Raw genomic sequence first — 20717 nt, 5'->3', positions numbered from 1 at the left:
CAAGAACATGAGAGATACTTCCATCTAAGGTCTTTTTCAACTTTTTTATGTTCTTACAGTTTTCATTGTAAAGGTCTTTTACCTCCTTGGTTAGATTTTTTTTTTTTTAACCAAGCATTTGATTTTATTTTTTGAGGGTACTGTGAATGGAAGTGTTCCTAATTAGTACCTACTACTTTGCTAAATTTATCAGCTCTAGAAGGCTTCTGATGGAATTTCTTTTTTTTTTTTGAGGGGGGGGGGTTCCTAAATATAGTATCATGTCATCAACAGAGATAATCTGACTTCTTTTTCTATTTGTATCCCTTTAATTTCTTTCTCTTGCCTATTACTCTGTTTAGAGTTTCAAGGATTATGTTAAATTGGAAAGATGTGAGTGGACATCCTTGTCTTGTTCCTTTTTTAAATGGAATTGCTTTCAGTTTTTCTCCATTTAGTATGATGTTGGCCTTCAGTTTGTCATATTATAACCTTTACAAAGTTGAGGGAAATTTATTCTTTTCCTAGGTTCTGTAGTATTTTAAACATGAATGAGTGCAGGGCTTTATTAAGTGCTTTTTCTGCATCTGTTGAGAAAATCATGTGATTCTTAACTCTATGTAGTGTCTTATGTTTATTGATTTGTATATATCTAACCAGCTTGCATCCCTGGAATGAAATCCAGTTGATCAAGGTGCACTATCTTCTTAATGTGTTTTTGAGTGTGGTTTTTCAATATTGATATTTGTACATGGATTTTTTGCTTTTGTATTCAACAGGTTGTTGGTCTGAAGTTTTCTTTCCTTGATGTGTCTTTTTCTGGTTTTGATATCAGGATGATACTGGCTTCACAGAGTTAATGTGGCAGTATTTCCCCCTTATCTATTTTATGGAATAATTTGAGGAGGATTGGTATTGGTTCTTCATTAAAGGTCTAGTAGTCCTGTTTTTTATTTTTTCTTTGTTGGAAGGCTTTTAACAGCTGCTTAAATTTCATTGTTTGATATTTGTACAAGCTTTCTGTATCTTCACGTTTCAATCTGGGTAGATCATGTTTTTAGGAATTTCTCAGTATTTTCAAGATTTTCTAGCTTATTGGAGTACACATTTTCAGAATAATTTCTAATGATGTTCTTTGAATTTCTGAAGTATCTGTGGTGATATCTCCTTTTTAACTTCAAAATTTGATTTGTGTTGTCTCTTTTCATTAGTTTGACTAAGGGTGTATCAACCTTGTTTATATTTTTGAACAATCAACCGTTTCATTGGTCCTTTAGTTTTTTAAAATTCTCAGTCCCATAAATCTGGTTCTGATTTAATTATTTCCTGTCTTCTACTAATTTTGGTATTAGTTCTTCTCTTTTTAGGGCCTTGAGGTGCAATGTTATATTATTTAGTTGGTATCTATTTTTTTTAAATGTAGGAACTCACGTGGATTATGAACTCCCCCTTTTACCCCGTATACAAATTGCACGTGAATCAAACCGTGTAATATGATGTATTAAGAACTATGTAATGTTATGAACGACCAATAAAAAAAAATAAATAAAAAGAAAAGAAAGAAGAAAAAGAACTATCAGTAATCTAAGGACAGGGAAAGACAAACAAATTCTGATCAACCATGGTAGAGGAAGAACTGAAAAAAAAAAAAATAAATGTAGGAACTCAGTGTTTTCCTTTTAGAACTGCTTTCATACTCTTCCAGTGATTCTGATATGTTGTGTCTTTTTCTCATTTGTTTCTTAAAACTTTAAAATTCTCTCCTGATCACTTCTATAATCCATTCCTCATTCATCTATCTCCATGTTTGAATGATTAATCATGGTGTTGATTGATTTCTAACTTCATTCAATTATAACATGATAGAATGGAAGGAATTATCTCCATTTTCTATTTGCTTTGTGACCTAATTTAGACAAAGTTCCATGGTAATTAAAGTGAATTCAGTTGTTGATGGATGGAATATTCTATTGTTGTCTGTTAGGCACATTTAAGTTACAGTATTTTTTATTTCTGAAGACTATTTACTCTGTTTATATCTGGATGATTTAATGGTGAGATGTGTTGAAATCATTCAATATTATCTTGTGATCTCTGTGTTTCCTTATATTGAAAAGTGTTTCTCTCTCATATGTATATGTACTGTTGTTTTATCTGGTTGTGGGGTGATTCCCTTAACCAGCTTAAGTGACCTTGTCTTTTCTGATTAGTTTTGACCTAAGTCTGTTTTTGTCTGATATAATAGTAGCCACTCCTGCTTGCTTTTGGTTTCCAATTGCATGCTATATCTTTCCCCATTCTCACTATCAGTCTGTAGATGTTGCTGTCTCTAAGTCTCTATTATAAACATACAGTTGCACCTTGTTTTTTCATCCAATATGCCAACCTATGTCTTTGATTAGACAGTTTAGACCACTTACAGTGTTTTTAAAAGAGATGATTTTTATTTCCTGCCAAATTTCTAATGTTTAATTCATACTTGATTCTCTTTTAATTGACTATTTTCCTAGTGCAATTTATCCCTATGTTGGGTTTTCATTTTTTTCTGCATGGTATATTTCATTGACTATTTTGTAGTATAGGCTTAGTAGTTATGAATTGTTTTATTTTCTTCTCATCACGGAAGGTTTTTATTTCATCTTGAATTCTGGAGGATGCTTTTGTTTGACCTAGTTATCTTGGTACCCATTTTCTTTTTTTTTAATCTTATTTTTATTTGTTTATTTTTATGTGGTGCTGGGGACTGAACCCAGGGCCTCATGCATGCAAGACAAGCTACAGCCCCAGTCCTTGGTACCCATTTTCTTACAGGGCTTCGTATATTTCATTCTAAGCCCTCCTGGATTTTAGGGTCTGGGTTGAGAAATCAGTTGAAATCCAAATTGGTTTAGCTTTAAATGTAATGTGTCATTTTTATTTTGCGGCTCTTAACATTATATCCTTACGCATTTTCTTTACAGTATGTCTTGCAGAGGAGTTTTTTGATCTTGCCTATTTGGGGTTCTATTTGTGTTCTACTGGGGGTTAATGTATCTTGTGTTTGGATTTGTAGCTCATTCTTACGATATGGAAAATTATTTTTTTATTTCATTGAAAATATTATGCATTCTTTTAGTTTGTATTTTGGTGCTGCCTTCTAACCAAGATATTCTTGATCTCTTAAGATTATCCCAGATTTCCTGAATATTCTGGTTATAGTGTCTTAACATCTTTTCTTTATTATCAAATTTTTTTCAGATTATATACTTTGTCTTTAAGGCCAAATAATTATCTTCAATGTAGTCTAATCTATTGGTGCTGCTTTCAATTGAAGTTTTAACTTGATTTATCGATTCTTTCATTTCCAGGATATCCATTTGGTTCTTTTTCAGAATCCTTCTTTAGTTACATGATCTTTTTTTCACTTTCTGTACTTTCTAAGTTCATTCATTATTACTTCTTTTAGCTCACTGAACATTTTAACTGTGAAATTTCTAAATTCACTCAATGTGTGTACCCATTATCAGTATAACTTTGAGAGAAGACACTAAACAATATTTACTAAAATCATTCAGAGTAAATTCATGTATTACTCAACCTTAGGAAAAACAACAATTTGTTGATAGTGTTCTTCACAGTTTCTCTAATCTAGGAATAAACTTGTAGTAAAGTTCATTTTCTGGCTTTCAAGGCACCTAGTGTCCTCCTAATAAATCTTCCAGCACACGCATGGCAAAGCAAATCGGGCCTCCTAAACATAAGAAGCCTAGAGAAGGATCCCAAGAATAGCGGTTTCCAGAGATAGGCCATACCAGAATCTGAACCTGTATTCTTGTGCAGTCAAAGTAACCATGGTCCAGGAACTATGCCTAAAAGTAAGGCTAAAGTCTCTGAATATAAAGAAAAATTCTTAGGTTACAATACAAACTCTAACTTAAGACATATGGTACAGGGCAGATTTTAAAAATCCTGTGTTTTACTTGGGTGCAGTTTTTTCCCAGAAGATTCTTGGAGGCTGATAATATGTCCCAAAGTTCAACCTGATAAGGGAAAGGTGTTTCTCAGGCACTAAAATGTACACTTTAAGTAGACTTTGTCATATGTACAAGGGAAACAAAATCCAGACGTGGGGTTCAGAGATGACTGGATCAGTGTAGTTACCCTGACCAGAGTCATGGAAATTTAGGAATAGGGAAACTTCAGAGACAGAACATTAAGCTGCAGAAACACAGCCTTAGTGAATGAATCATTCTTTGTACTATCTGTACTTACAGGGTTAAATATCTGAATTCTCTCTCTTGTAAGATGTGCAAAGACTATTTTCACTATAGTAGTGAATTGAGATTTAAGTGAATGGCTTACTCAGAACTTATTCTTTGTCTACTTGTTTTGAACCCAGGACCTTGTGCATGCCAGGTAAGCATTATACCAACTGAACTATATCCCCAGCCCCTGTTTACTTGTTTTTATTTTTGGCAAGTGGCCATAAGAGAGCTATACATGTCTCAAATCAGTCATAGTTAAATTTTTGTATGGAATAAGAAATTAAAGCCCTGTAATGTAGTAAAAACAAGGTACTATAGATAGGTGTTAAGAAAATCCTCTGATATATACAATAAGAGTGACTCAGTCTCCTCAAAAGCTAGAAGACATGCAGATGGATTTGGGTATATGGCCAGTTTTGTACAGAGGTTTTAATATATAAGACTTGCAGTGTAACAATCTGAATGCTGGCTTACCATTTATTGGTCTACCAATGGGCTTAGTTATTTTTACCTGAAACTTGGTGTCTTTATTTAAAAATGCTTATCATGAAATAAAATCATTTTAAAAAAACAGCAATTACTGTTTCTATTAATAAAATGCATATATCATGCCATCCCCAAGGACAGAAAACAATATTTTTTTCATGAAGTTTTATACATTACAATATTCTCTTGTGGATATATTTCCTACAGCAGAGGACATTTTTCTTTCAGCTCATTTATTTATCTCAGGCATACTATCTTCTTGTCAGTCTTTTTAGAACATTTGAACATCTTTCTTGACTTCTTCTTTAGTTATTATTAAACAAAGTTCTCCATGCGATTATGAATAATCTTACTCTTATTCATATTAACTAATGTCAGCATTCTATTTGAACCATAATGATAACTTTTCTATTTACCTTTTGGCACTGGGGATTGAATACAGGGATGCTTTACCACAAAGTTTGTTTTTTTTTTTTTTTTTGAACAGGGTCTTATTAAGTTCCTTAGGCTAGTCTTGTACTTGTGCCTCAGCCTCCTGATTTGCTGGGATTACAAGCATGTGTCATTGCATCTAGCATAATGATAAATTTTGGTACAAAAATGAATAAATAGCAAGGGTTAAACAAGAGGAGGCAGCCTATGATAAATAAATGAAATCATGATGTTAGGTGAATGGATGTACTTTGGAGAGGTTCATATAACCTTTATTGTCTAAAAATTGAAAGGGGCAAATGCACAAGTGCATTGATAATTCATTGTTATTTGCTAGTCACGAATCTATCAAAAATGGAGGGGTATTATCACTTATCAAACGCATAATACAAACTTCACTAATACTAATATAATACATAGTACTGTACTGTCAATTCCATCCTAGAAATTTGGCCTGTGTATGAAAATGTAGTAATTTATGAATATCAAGAACAATTACATAATAAAATAATAAATCTCCATTCCACATATTTGTTGGGGGTATATATTAAAATATACTATACTTTTAGGAGACTTTATGTATGTCCAAATTGACCAGTATGACTTTCTGTATGTTTAAAATCATTAGGAGCCATCTAAAATGTGCTAAAATACCCATGTGGCTATATAGGCTGGTAATGATATAATGTTGCTTATGTTTTTGATAAACACAATTAATGGAATTAAACCAAATGGGTGAAGGATCTCTACAACAAAAACTGTAAAAATACTGGTGAAAGAAGTCAAAGAGGACACATACACATACACAAATCTCCCATGTTCATGGACCTAACAATCTTTATTGTTTAGAATGTTCATACAATCCAAAGTCATCTAGACTCAATGTAATCCCTATCAAAATACCAAAAGCATGTTTCACAGAACTATAAAAATGGAATCCTGAAATTTGTATAGAGCCACTAAAAATCCAAAAGACTGATTTCTATTGGAAGCAACTCAAAATTAAAGCTGTCCTTCAACCTGAAACTTCCAGACTCAAACTCTTGGCTATTCACCCACGTTTCTGTCTTGTTATCATGAAATAATGATTCAAGATACTTCCTTCAAGTTCTTTTCCCATACATATTGACAAATACAGTTTGTGTGTGTGTGTGTGTGTGTGTGTGTGTGTGTGCGTGCGCAAATAAGATTAGGTTCATACTCTAGTCGTTTTATACTTGCTTTCATTTATAAAAATTTGTCATGAATACAAAGAATTTATAAAATATCTACATATGTTAAAGAATAGTAATAAGATAATCAACAATTCATTTAGTAACCAGGTAAGAACTCTTGTAAACAGGTTTTAGGAGTTCTTTGTGGACTATTTTCTGATTGTATCTCTTTCCTTGGTCCCAGAGATAATTACTATCCTGAATTTTATGTAATTTATGATTTGTTTTTCTGAATGGTGATACTACCAATAGGTATATTTTGAAAATGTGTATTTCTTTGTTGTGCCTGGTTTTGAATTTATTGCAATGGAATATTGTGTACTTTACTTTATGACTTCATTCCTAAATTATGTTTTTCTGATTCATACATTTTAGACATATCTCAATAGCAGTGAAAAAGAAATTAAAAAACATTTTTTAAAAAATTATCTGCTAATCAGGTTGATAAGTGTTACTTCATTATAGTCTTAATTTGCATTATGTTTACTAATGAATAATTTGTGCTCCATTTTCATGTATTTATTGACCATTTGACTAAGTGCTTTTAGAAAGTGTCTGTTCTTTACTATTTTCCAATTGGACTGTTTGTCTATTTCTCACTGGTTCACAGTAACAACTAGGTATAATGTGGATCAGGAATGTCTGCAATATATAAAATGATCCACATTAAATGGGTAAAAAAGAAAAATTAATTGTAGTAATATATTTTATTGAATATAATGTCTCAAATATTTTCACTTCAACATGTATTCAGTAGAAACATTATTAAGGAAACTTGACTTTTTTTCATACTATGTCAAATCTGGTGTATATTTTACATTGAAGCACATCTCAATTGGGAAAAGTCTCACTGCAAATGCTCAAAGCCACATATTTTATGGGTCTACACTTTTGGCAGTGCAACTCTAAATCCTAAGGTTTTGCCAGGTATATATATTGCAAATGCCTTCTTTGGTGAGGATTTCTGTCTTCACTTTGTTTATGGTATCTTTTCATGAACCAAGATTCTGAACAGTAAATAATCAAGTATGTCTATATTTTTCTTTATGGCATTTTCCATTCCTGGTTTCAAAAAATCCTTCATCTTTCCTATGTCATAAAGATACACATGTGTGTATCACATGTGTGTACCATATTATCTATTAAAAGTTGTTCATAATTTGTAAGTAATACAATCATAGTGGAAAATCCAATGGAAAAACAAGTTTCTTCCAGATTGTTACACTGGCAATGCCTGACCAATGCCCAGCAAACTTTTTTTTCCATGAAAAATTTCCCATCATTCTTGAAGTTTGAGTATTCTCCCTGTTGTAGATGTTTGAATACAGTAAATTTTGTATTATTTCATTTTGAGATTCAGTGATTTTTTTGAGAAACCGACAGACTTTTACACTTTCATTATTTGAAATATTATTTCATTGTGCACAATTATAAGTTGATGTGCATTTCCTTCAGCACAGTGAGGATAGAATTTAATTCTTTTTTGAAGAAATAAGGTGTCAGTCTAATTGCTCTTTCTTTGAAGATCATATCTTTTCCCACCCCAATGAGCTGTTTTTAAGATTTCCTCCCTTTTTATTGTTTAGCAGTGTCACTCTAATGTGTGTAGAGTGGATATCACCTAACTTATACAATTGGGGTGCTTTGGGCTTCTTAATGTCACGGATTAAAAAGTTTTCACATGTTCAGATATTGCCTCTTCTTCATCCGTCCCATTTTCTCCTTCTTGAATTTTGATTCGAAGTACACCAAATGGCTTTATCCTATCCTCTCTTCTATCCTGATTTCTTTCTTTCTCTATGTCTGTTAATTTTGTACAGGATAAAATTTTCATCTTTTTTCCAGTTTATTAATCCTATGGCATCAAATCTACTGATAATTCTATATAATAGTTTTCAACTTAATTCATTATATAATTCTTTTCTAGACTTTTAATAATTTATAATTATAAATCTCCTTAGTCTCTACTTAATGCTTCTAAAACTTGAAAAAAATTAAAACATCTTAATCATCATGATTTTATTAACTTCAATATTTGTAATTTTTTTTCAGGCCCAGTACTTCTGCTTTGTATTTCACAGATTTCTACTCATGGTCCCTAGTTCCCTTCTATATTTTGTGATTTGCACTGTGGTCTGAACATTTTCTGTAGAATTTTGTCTGTGGAATGATTTGTAGCATGGACAGAGGTTGAAATTTCCAGAGAGTTTTCATTTACTGTTGCTAGACACCAGGAGGGTGCTCAGAAGCAGAACCATGTTAGCATAAATTTTAGTGGAAAGATTTTGACACACAGGTTGAGACCCATGTAAGTGCTGACTTCTGGTTTTATATTTTTGGGCTAGGGAAATTTCTCCTCATCCATGCCAAGGATGAGAAAGAAAAATTTCCTTGTTCCTTTATGCATGGGGGCATTTTTCTTTTTTAAAGCTTTTTATTACCATAAAACTAATCTTTTGAAAATATACAATCCAGTGAGTATTCACATAGTTTTGTAACTATGTTCAATATCTAATTTTAAAACATTTTCATTACATAAAAAATAAACTCCAGCTCCATTAGCATCACTCTCCAATTGCTTCTCTCTCCCCCTTTTTATGGACATTAATATAAATAAAATCATACAGTAAATGACTTTTTGTAACTGGATTCTTGGCTTAAAAATATTTTAAAAGTTATGTTTGGCAGTGTTTATGTTTTATTCATCCACACAATGCAGGGTGCAGTCTCTGACATTCTAATTTTAACTTGAATATGACTATGTAACTAAATTTGGGCCAATGGGATTCAAACAGAAAGAAGGTATAAGACTTCTTGGTCATTTCCTTTGCTTTCCCCCCATTCCCATGGGCTGGCATCCTATGGGTTGGCACAAGGTCTAAGTAAGTTCCTTGAAACTAGGTGGGAAGTATAAAATCCTATGGACTTCTGGAAATAAAGAGAAAACCTCAGTCCCTGATAACCTAATGGTAGATGACACTAAATCCCTGGAATATTACACAACTGAGATAGAGTTTACATGTAAATTTGTCTGTTTGGGATGGTCCTTTGGCTTCAGTGGTTTAATCTGTTAATTAATACAATAAGAATATAGCAGCATCATGGGGCTAGGACTGTAGCTCAGTGGTGGAGCACCTGCCCCTCTTATATGGGGCACTGGGTTCAATGCTCAGCACAACATAAAAATAGATAGACAGATAGATAGATAAATAAATAAATAAAATAAAATTATTGTGTCCAAACTACAACTAAAAAAATATCGTATAAAATAAAAAAAATGTAGTGCATCAATTTTACCATTTGCCTGCTGGATAGTTTCCAACCTTTTTTTTTAAATAACAATAATTCTGCCATGAACATATGCATATTTGACTTCCTCTAGGTTGCTTCCTTATGGCATATTTCTAGAAATGGAGCTGCTTCTTATAGCACAGCCTCTTGAAACATTGCCAGATTTCCAGTTAGGAAGATGATTTGTTTTATTTTTGACATCACTGTACAGAGTGCTTTTTGCTCATTTTTAAAAGCTTTAAACATAACCTAAAAGGTGCTATTTGAAAACTTGCCTAGGGTAAATAATAGTAGGTAATGGACAGTGAAAACTGTTCATTTTATTATTTGCATAAATTCAGATGTTATGAAAGTAGCACATCTCTGAGTGATTTAAAGTGAGCATACAAGTATCCCTAAGCCTGTCAACTGGGAAATAATGGTAAAAATTGCATTATGTTTACAATATAATTATCTTTAAGTATGATATAAAATGCTAACATTTTTAGCATACATTGAATTTATTTTGAATTTCTGTCTTGCATTTCCTGAGCTATAATTATAATGTTATTTTCCTGTTTCAACTCAATAATTTTCTCATTTATATTGTAGTTCTCTAGCACAATATGGTCTCTAGCAATATGGGAACAATATTTAAGTGATGATTTAACACAAAATGAGAAGCTAATCTAATAACCCATCTCTTCTAAAGTAGCTAAATATTTCAGTCAGTTTCACATAGATTATGAAGACAACTGCATCTCTTTTGTTGTCTCATGCTGGTAACTTTTACTCTGTGAAAATGATAACTATAAAGCAGATAACCTAATTGTATTCTAAGATGAAAATACACAAACATATACTGAAAATTAATTATAGTTCAACTCATATATTCCATCCATGAAATATAAAAGCTATTGCTTTCATTAAAAATAACTTCTAACATGATTTTTATTCAGGGTTGTGGGATTTGGTCTTCAACATGCCCCCAGTGGCCCTACTTCCTGAAATGTCCTTGTGAAGCACCCACTAGTCTGTGCAACCTAAAGGATATTGTGGAATGATGACTTCTGATATGAGTTAACAAAAGGCATTGTGGCTTCTGTATTTCTTTCTCTTGGATCACTAGCTCTGGGAGAAGAAGCCTTCTGCCAGGTTATGAGGGCACTCAAGCAGCAACTCCAGGAGAATTCCCCATGAAGATAAAGCAAGGCCTGTTTGACTACAATCTACATTAATCTGCCAGGCACATGAATGAGCCACCTTGGAAGTGGATCCTCTAGCTCCTGTTAAGCCTTCAGAGGCCTGCAATTGCCATGAGACTAACTGCACCAGAACCTATCAACTCAGCCATTCCCACCCAGAAAAACTGAGACAATAAAATGTTTACTGTTTGAAATTTCTAATTTTTTGTTACATTGCATGGATTACTAATACGAGGAATCTGAAATATTAAATGAAGATCAGTTAGACTAAATAAAAAACTGAATGCCAAAGGAGACACCTCAATTCTTACCAAATTAAAATCTAGAACCCCAAGTAACTTCATCTAAACATAATGACAACACATTATGCATCAGAGAGCCCTTTAACTTCTAACCCACTGAATAACTGCTTCCCTCCTGGGAAGTCTTCTATTCCCACCTACTTCTGTTGGCCTCCTTGCACAGAAATGTGCAGACACTGCCCAGAAAGACCCTGGCTGGTGCTCTGGCTCAGGATGGACTCACAGAACATCACCTCTGGTCCCAGTTTTTCTCCTGAACTTTCAGGACATTTCTCATGGCACCTTAGCATAAATAAAAACCTCATATTTCTTTAATACTAAATGAAACTCAAAATACATCATAAGTTGTCCTAAAATAAATCAGTGTAATGAACAAAGGTGCTGCTTGTTTTCAAACTATATGCAAGTCCATAATCTTTGTCCCATCCCATCACTTTGGGTAAGGTAGAACCTCCTTGAGAATCACTATTCTGTTTTTTAATTTTAACATTAGTAACCTCACTGTACAATTTTACAGGGACCCACCAGAGGAATCTCCAAAATTATAGTAAAAATGTTTCATTTCTATTAGAACTGGCAGAGTAAACTATATAAAGGAAAAAAAGTATAAGGGCTTAAAAAGAAAACAAAACTGAGGTTTAAATAATAGCTGGGTCAAAAAGATTGGACAAATGTCAGTGGTAAAAGCAACTAAAAGCAACTGAAAAAATGGAAAATGCATGTCAGTGAGATACAGCAATGGGGTGCTTTCAAAATTTGGGCCTGTCATACAAGAATGTGTACTGAGACAAAGCAGGGTAGGTGGAATCATGATTTCACACACCTCAGGAAGAATCGTGTTGGGACTTACAGCTCATCCGTGCAGAGAGAATCAAATTTATAATGGGAAAATTTGCAACCTGTCAGAATTCTTTGAAGTAAGAATTGCTCCCTATCTTTAGTGGAACAACTGATATGTACAGACAACATTGGTGCCCACCTTTGTCTACAGTTTCATGATAAATATTCCTTGCTGAGAAAATGTACACACGACATTTATTGTGATTTAGTTGGATCCATCCCAATCTTCTGGGTACATGAAAAAAAAAAAAAAAAGCAACTCCACAACTGCCACTGAGCTTCCCACACGGCTAATACATCTTTAAATCTTTGGTAGTTTTGCAAAAAAGTAATTGGTTCCAACATGCTCTGCATGAAAACTATAAACAGAAGACAACTTGTGGCTAAAATCTATTCTGAGAGTGATACAAACAGGAATGCAACTTATGCTGTATAAGAACTGGCAGGGCTATTTCCAAGGTGACCTGAAAGAACTGAGGCTTCTGTAGTAGCAAATTCAAAAACAATACACAAAATGCACAGCCATAAAGAAAATAGAGATGTGCTCTAGAGATGATGAGGACCTGCTTAAGAGGGGCTGGTCTCATGACCTAATCAAGGATAGGATAAAAAATGGGGAAGTTTTCCATTTTAAGATTATGTAAAAAGTCAAGTAGCTAAATAAAAAGGCTGGGGCAGTAGCTCAGTGGTAAAGCGCATGCCCAGAATGTGTGAGGCCCAGGGTTAGATTCCCAGCAGTGAAAAAAGGAAGGAAAAGATTATAACACCAGGAAAGTTCAATTAGTGTTTGCAGAAAGATGACTGAATTGGTAGTAAACAGACTTTACTTTTCTTGTTCTAGACTTGTCACTAATAAGTTTTATGAGTTTTTATCATATCACTTCAACTGTCTAGAATTCAGTTCCTCATGTCTAAAACAACAAAGGCTGAACTAGAATCCAGAATTCATGAGTTCATGATTTTTTGTGTAAAATTAGATCACTTGAAAGACCAAGAAAACTAAGTTGAGAAAAATTCTTAGGTTGCTTGGAGATTCCTTAAGAAAGCAAGCCCTAATCAACTTGTAATGTCTGCCAAGGCAAGACACAGTGTTATAGGGGAGGAATGGTCAGATTTGTGCATATTTGCTATGTGCATATTTGGACTCAGTCACCTTCAAGGACTTATAACTATAATATTCTATAATTTATATACTGAACACAAATAACCCAAAACAAATCAACAATCTCAATAAAACTATATGTTTTTTTTAAAAAGCAAAGAGCTTGATAAAGAGCAGAAGGGAAAATTGTTTTTAAAGGCTATTAACTTGAAGAGGTAAAAATGACTATTTAAAGCAATTGATGTTCAATTTTTTACAAAAAAAAAAAATTAGAAAAAAGTAAACTCACAGGTAGAGGTTCTAGGTTGGAAAGATAAAAGTCCAAAATCAGGATTAGAGTTTTATAGCTGTGAGATATTAATTGTCACAGATAAAATACCACTAACTTTATGAAATCTCCTTGCACGTCGCCTTCCAAATCATTACAAAATTCCAAATTACTAGAGCAGAATTTTAAAAATTATATGCTTTGCAACTTAAATTTGAACATAAAATCTGTAATAAGAAATAGAGCTGGCAACTGACTGGCATTTTTTTAATCAGTAGAATTGCCACTATTGGGGAGATCATCAACCTGTTCTCAATTGGTATCAATTAACACAAGCTTAATTAAAAAGGTACATCAATCTGACAACAAAGTAGAAATGATTTAAAGTAATTTTAGTCTAGAAGACATTCACACACTCATAAAACATATCTAAAGTACCTTTGGATGATACTGTAAAATGATGTAAATATATGGAAGCCTTAGAAAATAATAAATTCAAATGCATTTCCTCCTATGATGTTCAGGACTAAGTAACTGGCCATTTCTGAACTGTCTTTTTAAGGGCATAGTTAAATCTATTATCAAGAGAACACATTCATGACAAGTCTTAGTACCATTGACATTTCAAGGTAATAAACCTGCTTAAGTCTACATGCTGAGTTTTGAGCTTTACTTGAATTCTGAGAAGAATAAAGTAAAATTTCTGTTTACAAAAATAAGCAAGTTCTTGGGAACTCAGACCATGCTAATTACACTTTCTCCCCAGTATAAACAATACCATCAAACACTATGTTTAATGGAATGAATAAAAATATTAATCATTTTAAGTCTTAATTATATTTGGTCCTAGGATGTATCTTTAAGCATCTAATGAGAAGAGTTTTTTTTCTTACTTCTGAGCTAATCTTTTATAATTCTGAGTATGAGTTTACTTTTGGATCTACTAAATACATATGTTGTTTAGGAATTTCTGGATTTAAGGATAGAGTAAATTATTCTGCAATATTTCTAGCTTTAAAGTAGGTTGCTATACTGAAAATAAAAAATGAAGTAATCATTGAACCAGGCATCCTTCTAAGTGCTACAACAGGGAACAATGCAGAAGTCTCCATTTGCAGAGGTTATACTCTGGTATTTGGAGATGGCCAGTGAATAAGCAAACAAGTAATTTCAGATAGTGAAAATTATCATGACGAAAAGCTGGAGTGATACGCCAGAAAAAACCTGGTGGTGTAGAGCATTGAATTAGCAGGTTAGGAAAGCAGGGCCAGCTCCTGGGCTTGGAACCCACATGAGAGCACAGGTTCTCACACCTAGAAGAGCCTACCTGTTTAGTACCCTGCTTTCATTGTCTTAACATTCTTAATGATTTAAATATGGGGCTCTGTGTTTTCACAGTTTGCACAGAGCCCCACCTATCAGGTCCACATGTACATGTCCTGTGCACAAGTTAGATCTGAGGAGGAAGGAGGAACAAGACCTCTGTGAAGATGGCGGAAGGGCATTCTGTGAGAGGGAACACCAAATGCAGCATAACAACATGACAAGGATAATATGGTGCATGGGCTTTTATTTGATTGTATTTATCAACTGCAACTTAAGGGATATTTACTAAAGGCACGTTCTCAATTGTGATAAAATCTAATCCAAGGTGCTAAATAAGTGAAATTTGACTGTATTTAAAAGACATAACTTCTTCAAGCAAGCTTCCTTATAGTGAAATGGACTAAGAAAAGGATCTTAAGGTACTGTAGATAGTATACACAAAGTTAATATCTCAAATTTGAGATTTCTCCAAAATGCTTAAATTATTTATAGTACAGGAAACATATTAGTTACTACAAATGTTTTCATACAATAACACAATCCAGATAACTAAAAATAATTTCAGAAGTTGAAGCTACAAACCATCCATTTGTCAAGGGGTAAATAAACGAACAATGGATTGGTCGTACTACACAATACTGCTTAGTAATGAGAGACCTGAACTATTGATATATTCAACATGAATCTCCAGAGAATTATGCTGAGAAGAAAGTCAATCCCCAAAGGTTACATTCTATATATTCCATCCATTCATGGCTTTTTTAAAAAAGACTAGGATGGCTAGAAGACCTGAGAAACCTGACAACTCATTTGCTTTCAAAAGTAAACTTAAAGCTTTTTGAATTTTGCTTCGAAAACAAAAAGTTCTTCACCATGAAAATCTTCTTTGAAAGACATCGCTAAGAGAATATAAAGCCAACCCACAGACTAAATATCAGTAATATGTATATCTTTCAAAGTACAGTGTCTTTCAAAGATCAGAAGATTTTCATGTTGAAGAACTTCAATGTATTTTGAAAACAAGAGAATCTTTCCTATGGTTAATAGGGTCCACAAATGGTACTTGCTAAAAGTAGAACTATTTTGCCCTTTGAAAAGAGCTAGAAAAATATAATTTCGTATGGTATGAGTAATTCTTAGAAGTCAACTTATGGAGCATTTTAATCACTTATTGGTATAATACATGGAATACAAACTATACCCATAATTTTAATTGTGCAAATTACTGAATTTGACAATGTGTTGACCTAAGTAACCCCCACCATAAATGACATATTGGACATTTCCATAACACAAAAAGTTTCTAGTTAATACTGGATCTGGTTTTGGTCAGCAGAGGTTGGTTTTGCTTTCATAGAATTTCACAAGAAGACATCTACAGTAAAGTTACCAGGATGTTGATCATATCAGTAATTCGTTGGTTGGTAGTATCTAATTTTTTTGGCTGTATCATAATTATTCATTTACCCATTGAAGTAATATCTGGAAAGTCTTGAGTTTTGTCTATTATGAATAAAGCTTCTAATAACAGTGGTATACAAATGTTTGTTGGAAACATTTTATATCACGTGACTAAATTTTTAATAGTTGGAACTACTGGATTGTATGGGAAATATCGGATAAACTTTTTAAGAAATTTCCCAACCGTTTGTACCATCTGACATTCCCATTAGCATGGAGCTTGACAACTTCATCAGAGCTTGGTACTGTTACTCTTTCCCATTTTGTCTGATCCAGTGCATGTGCTGTGGCTTATCATTGTGATTATTATTTACATTTCTCTGATGATTCATAATTTTGAACATCTTTTTCTACCCTGGATTAGGGATTAATCCTATGGGCACTTTACCACTGGACTACATCAGTCCTTTTTATAAAAGACAGGGTCTTCCTAAATCGCACAGGCTGGCCTTTATTTGCCATCCTCCTGCATCAGTTTCCCTCAGAGCTGGGATCACAGGTGTACACTACCATGGCCAACTTGTTCACCTTCTTTCTGTATTTGCTATTTCTTTATTGTATTTTTTTCAAGTGTCTATTCAAATATTTTGGCCTGAATGTGCCTATTTATGATTAAATTTTAAGGATTCTTCATTCACAAGGTCCTTTCCTTTGTCAGAACACACACACACACACAATATATATATATATATATATATATATATATATATATATATATATATAATTAATATTTAGTTTGTGGTGTGGCTTTCTTCTCTTAACAATGTCAATCAAATAGTAGAGGATTTTAATGTTGAAGAACATCAACATATACATAATCTTTGTTCTTTTATTGTTTATGCTTTTAGTGACCTGTCTCAAAATTTTCTGCCCACCCTCAAGGCACAAATTTCCTCCAAAGTTTTCCTACACAAGTTCTATGATTTTAGTTTTTATATTCAGATATTATTTATTTTGATTTATTTTTTTGTTTAGGGTATGAGGTAAGGGTTAACTCCCTGTCCCCACCCAGTTAGAGACCCTGTTGCATTAGCACCATTTGTTGAAGAAGAGATCATCCTTTCCTTATTGAATTAACCTGGCATCTTTGTTGAAAATCAGTTGGCCATACACAAATGGATTTATATCTGGAATGTATTCTATTCCATTGATGTATAGGTGTATGCTACTAATAAGATGTTGCTGTTATTATTGTAACTTTTTAGTAAGTCTTGAAATAAAAGAAGACTTGCCTTAACTTTCTTTTTTAAAAAGATTTTGGCCACTCCAGTTGCTTTGGCTTTCCATACAAACTTTAGAAGCAGCTTGCCACTTTAAAAATTGCATGTTGAGATTTTGATTATTTGATTGAATAAATCAATATGAAGAAAGCTCATATCTTCACAATATTGAGGTTTTTAATCTGGGATCACTGTATATCTTGGTTTAGCTCTTCTTACATTTCATCAGCATTATTTAGTAGTTTTCAGTGTAGCAATCTTGATATTTCTTGCTAAAATTATCTATAAAATATTTCACTTGTCAATTGTAATAGAAATAAAATATATTTTTGTACAATGATCTTTTTTTGAGCCTTGTTACATTCACTTAATTGAACTAGTAGGTTTTTTGTAAATATAATGTCAGTTGAAAAGATGGGCTCTTCCTTTCTAAACTATATGCCTTTTATATATATAAAAGAATTTAAAAGAGGACTTTGATGAAATGGACGAAAGCTCTGATAACAAAATTTCCAAACCTGGAGCAGAAAGTGATGGGAAAGCTAAATCATCAGATCTCTTTCAAACCCCAAATAGGTAATTAAAAATCTCACACTGGCTAGGATCCTCAGTAAAATATTTCTTATATGTATTGAATGGACATTTTTACCTGGTCCCTAATCTTGGAAAATAGTATTTATTAAGAATATAGCCAGCTATTGACTTTTTATAGGTGTTCTTTATCAGATTAAGGAATCTTCCTCCATCTAGCCTTCTGAAAGTTTTTTTTTTTCATGAATGGATGTTGAATTTCATAAAAAGGCATCTACTATGATGACCACATGTTTTTTCTTTTATTCTATTAATATGATAAATTACATCTATTAAATGATGCACTGCTTTATATTGCTGACTTCAATTTAAGTATTTATGTGCCCCATATCAAGAGACATACTGAGATGTTTGTTAATCTACAGTTTTCCCTTCTTGTACTTTTTCTAAAAGTTTGATAAGATAAAACCACTGTTACAAAATGAGTTGGGGAGTCCTCCTTCCCCACTCTACTTTTTTTCTAAAGGAGTTTATATAGAATTGATATTATTTCCTTCCTTAACCTTCTGTAATAATTCACAAATGAAGCCGTCTAGGTCTGGAGATTTTTTTTCTGGTGAGATTTTTAATTACCTATTTGGGGTTTGAAAGAGAGCTGATGATTTAGCTTTCCCATCACTTTCTGCTCCAGGTTTGAAAATTTTGTTATCAGAGCTTTCATCCATTTCATTAAAGTCCTCTTTTTAAATTCTAATAGTGAAGATTTGAATCTTCTTTCTCCCTTGATAAATCCAGCTCTAATATAATCTACTTTATTATTTTCTTCAACAAATAGCTTTTAATTTCATTTTGATTTTTATTTATTGCTTTTCTATTTTTATTTTGTTGATTTCTACAGTATTATTTCCTTCTTTCTACTTACTTTGGGTTTATTTCTTTATTTTCCAGCACTGTATGAGTTGTATGTCAAAACTTTTGATGCTGTAATTTCATTTTTATTTTCTTTAAAATGTTTCCTATTTATCTGTGTTTTCTTCTTTGTAACAAATGTGTTTATTAATATCTCAATATTTGGACATGTTTTGTGAAACTTTAAAATACAGATTCCCAGTAAGCTCTGTTATTAAAGAAATATATATTTAAAATTTTTATGTTGTTTGAATCGGCCACTTACTATTATAGTAATAAACTATTCCCCCTTATCTCTGATGACATTCCTTATTCTAAAGTTTTGTCTAATATTAGAAAAAAATGTTCACATTAGTGTTTGTAAGAAATGTTTGTTCATACAAATAAAGATGAGATCATTGTTTAAACCATATATATCTATATGTTTAATTTTTTTTCTAGATAGAAAATGGCTGCATGGTGTTTTTTTAAAATCCACTTGAACACTCTCTACCTCTTTTTTTTAGTTTCTATGTCATTTATATTTAATGTAATTTATTAAAAAGGTTGGCTTAAATTTTCCATTTATTTCTTTTGTATTTATCTCTTTTGACTTTTGATGCTTATCTCAGTCCATATGCGAGGCTAGTACAGAATATTATGGATCAGGTAGCTGCTAACAGTACAGAAATTTCTCAGGGTTCTAGATCCTGAGAAGTCCAAGGTCAAGACATCAGATTTGGAACCTGATAAGGGCTCCATTTCTAGTTCATGAACTTTTCATAGTATAAAGTTATTACTTTCTTTAATTGTCCCATTCATGAAGAACCCTTGATAACCTGCTAATCATCTCCTAAGGGTCCCACCTCCAAATACTCTAACATTGAGGATAAGTTTTAGTTTATGAATTTTGGGGAACAGAATATGAACATTCATTCTAAAGCATTACTCCTTTTCTCCTTTTTGAATATTTGTTTTGGATTAATTGCATTTTTTCCCTTAGATTGTACTCCTTCCTGCTTCTTTCTTTCTTATATATTTTTAAAAAATCTGTCATTGGTCTAGGTCAGTATTTGTTTTGACACATTAAATTTTCTTTTATTGTAAGTAATCTCAAATATATTAAAAAGTACAGAGAACAGTATAATTAACCTGAATGTATCCATAACAAAGTTTCAATATAATACAGATCCAATCTTGCTTCATCTAAATACCCACTCATACCACCTCTCCTGGATTGCTTTGAGGGAAATCTCAGGTTTCATATTATTTCATCCGTAATGATTTTAGAATGCATTTAAAATTACAAAACGTTTCTAATAGTATCAGACGATTATTGTTCAGATTGTTTTTTCAAGCTGATTTTCAGTTTGTATGGATCAAGATTAAAATTACAATCCATTCTTTGCCAACATTTTCATCTGAGTACTAGGGGAGGAAGGTACTTCAGGAAGATTTAAAAATTCTGCCACTATCATCTCCAGTTTCCAATATGGCATGCATTTGATTTAAAATTTAAAACAGTAATTTTAAAGATGAAATTGGAATATTAATAAGATTACTGTACACTACAAAAGCATTTTTAAATTGCAATTTCCATTTTATATTGAAAAATGTCATGCTTAGAAACTGTTTCAAGCCTACACAGCCACAACTTGGATTGGTTCATACTTGGAAAGTTTCAATTTTGGATGATTTCCAGTAGGAAGGATTTCCTATTATTTTATCTATATCATATTGCCAAATTCTATAAAGCCATAATCCCATTTTCCAAGAGGAAGAAAACTACTCATGAATAGTTCTTTAAGTTTTATCTTTATTCTATTTGTGTGTGTGTGTGTGTATGTGTGTGTGGAGGGGGGGGAGGGGGGAGGGGGGAGGGGGGAGGGGGGAGGGGGGAGGGAGGGAGGGAGAGGGAGAGGGAGAGGGAGAAAGGGGAGGGGAGTAAA

General features: G+C 32.7%; 1 protein-coding gene and 1 long non-coding RNA gene across 2 annotated transcripts in view; one reads left to right on the top strand and one right to left on the bottom strand.

Moving 5' to 3' along the window:
• LOC113196563 (uncharacterized) overlaps window positions 1-10833 on the top strand; it is a 51846-nt gene extending 41013 nt beyond the window's left edge. The window contains exon 4 of the long non-coding RNA XR_003302564.2: window positions 10755-10833. This is a non-coding gene — a long non-coding RNA (uncharacterized LOC113196563). The remainder of the gene's footprint in view (window positions 1-10754) is intronic.
• Window positions 1-20717, bottom strand: part of Slc2a13 (solute carrier family 2 member 13) — a 323327-nt gene that overhangs the window by 23494 nt on the left and 279116 nt on the right. The gene's annotated exons all lie outside the window — the stretch shown is intronic.

Source organism: Urocitellus parryii, chromosome 5, assembly GCF_045843805.1.
Source record: "Urocitellus parryii isolate mUroPar1 chromosome 5, mUroPar1.hap1, whole genome shotgun sequence".
Lineage (NCBI taxonomy): Eukaryota > Metazoa > Chordata > Mammalia > Rodentia > Sciuridae > Urocitellus > Urocitellus parryii.
The sequence above is the reverse complement of the archived record's forward strand: the minus strand, read 5'-3'. Positions and strand labels throughout refer to the sequence as shown.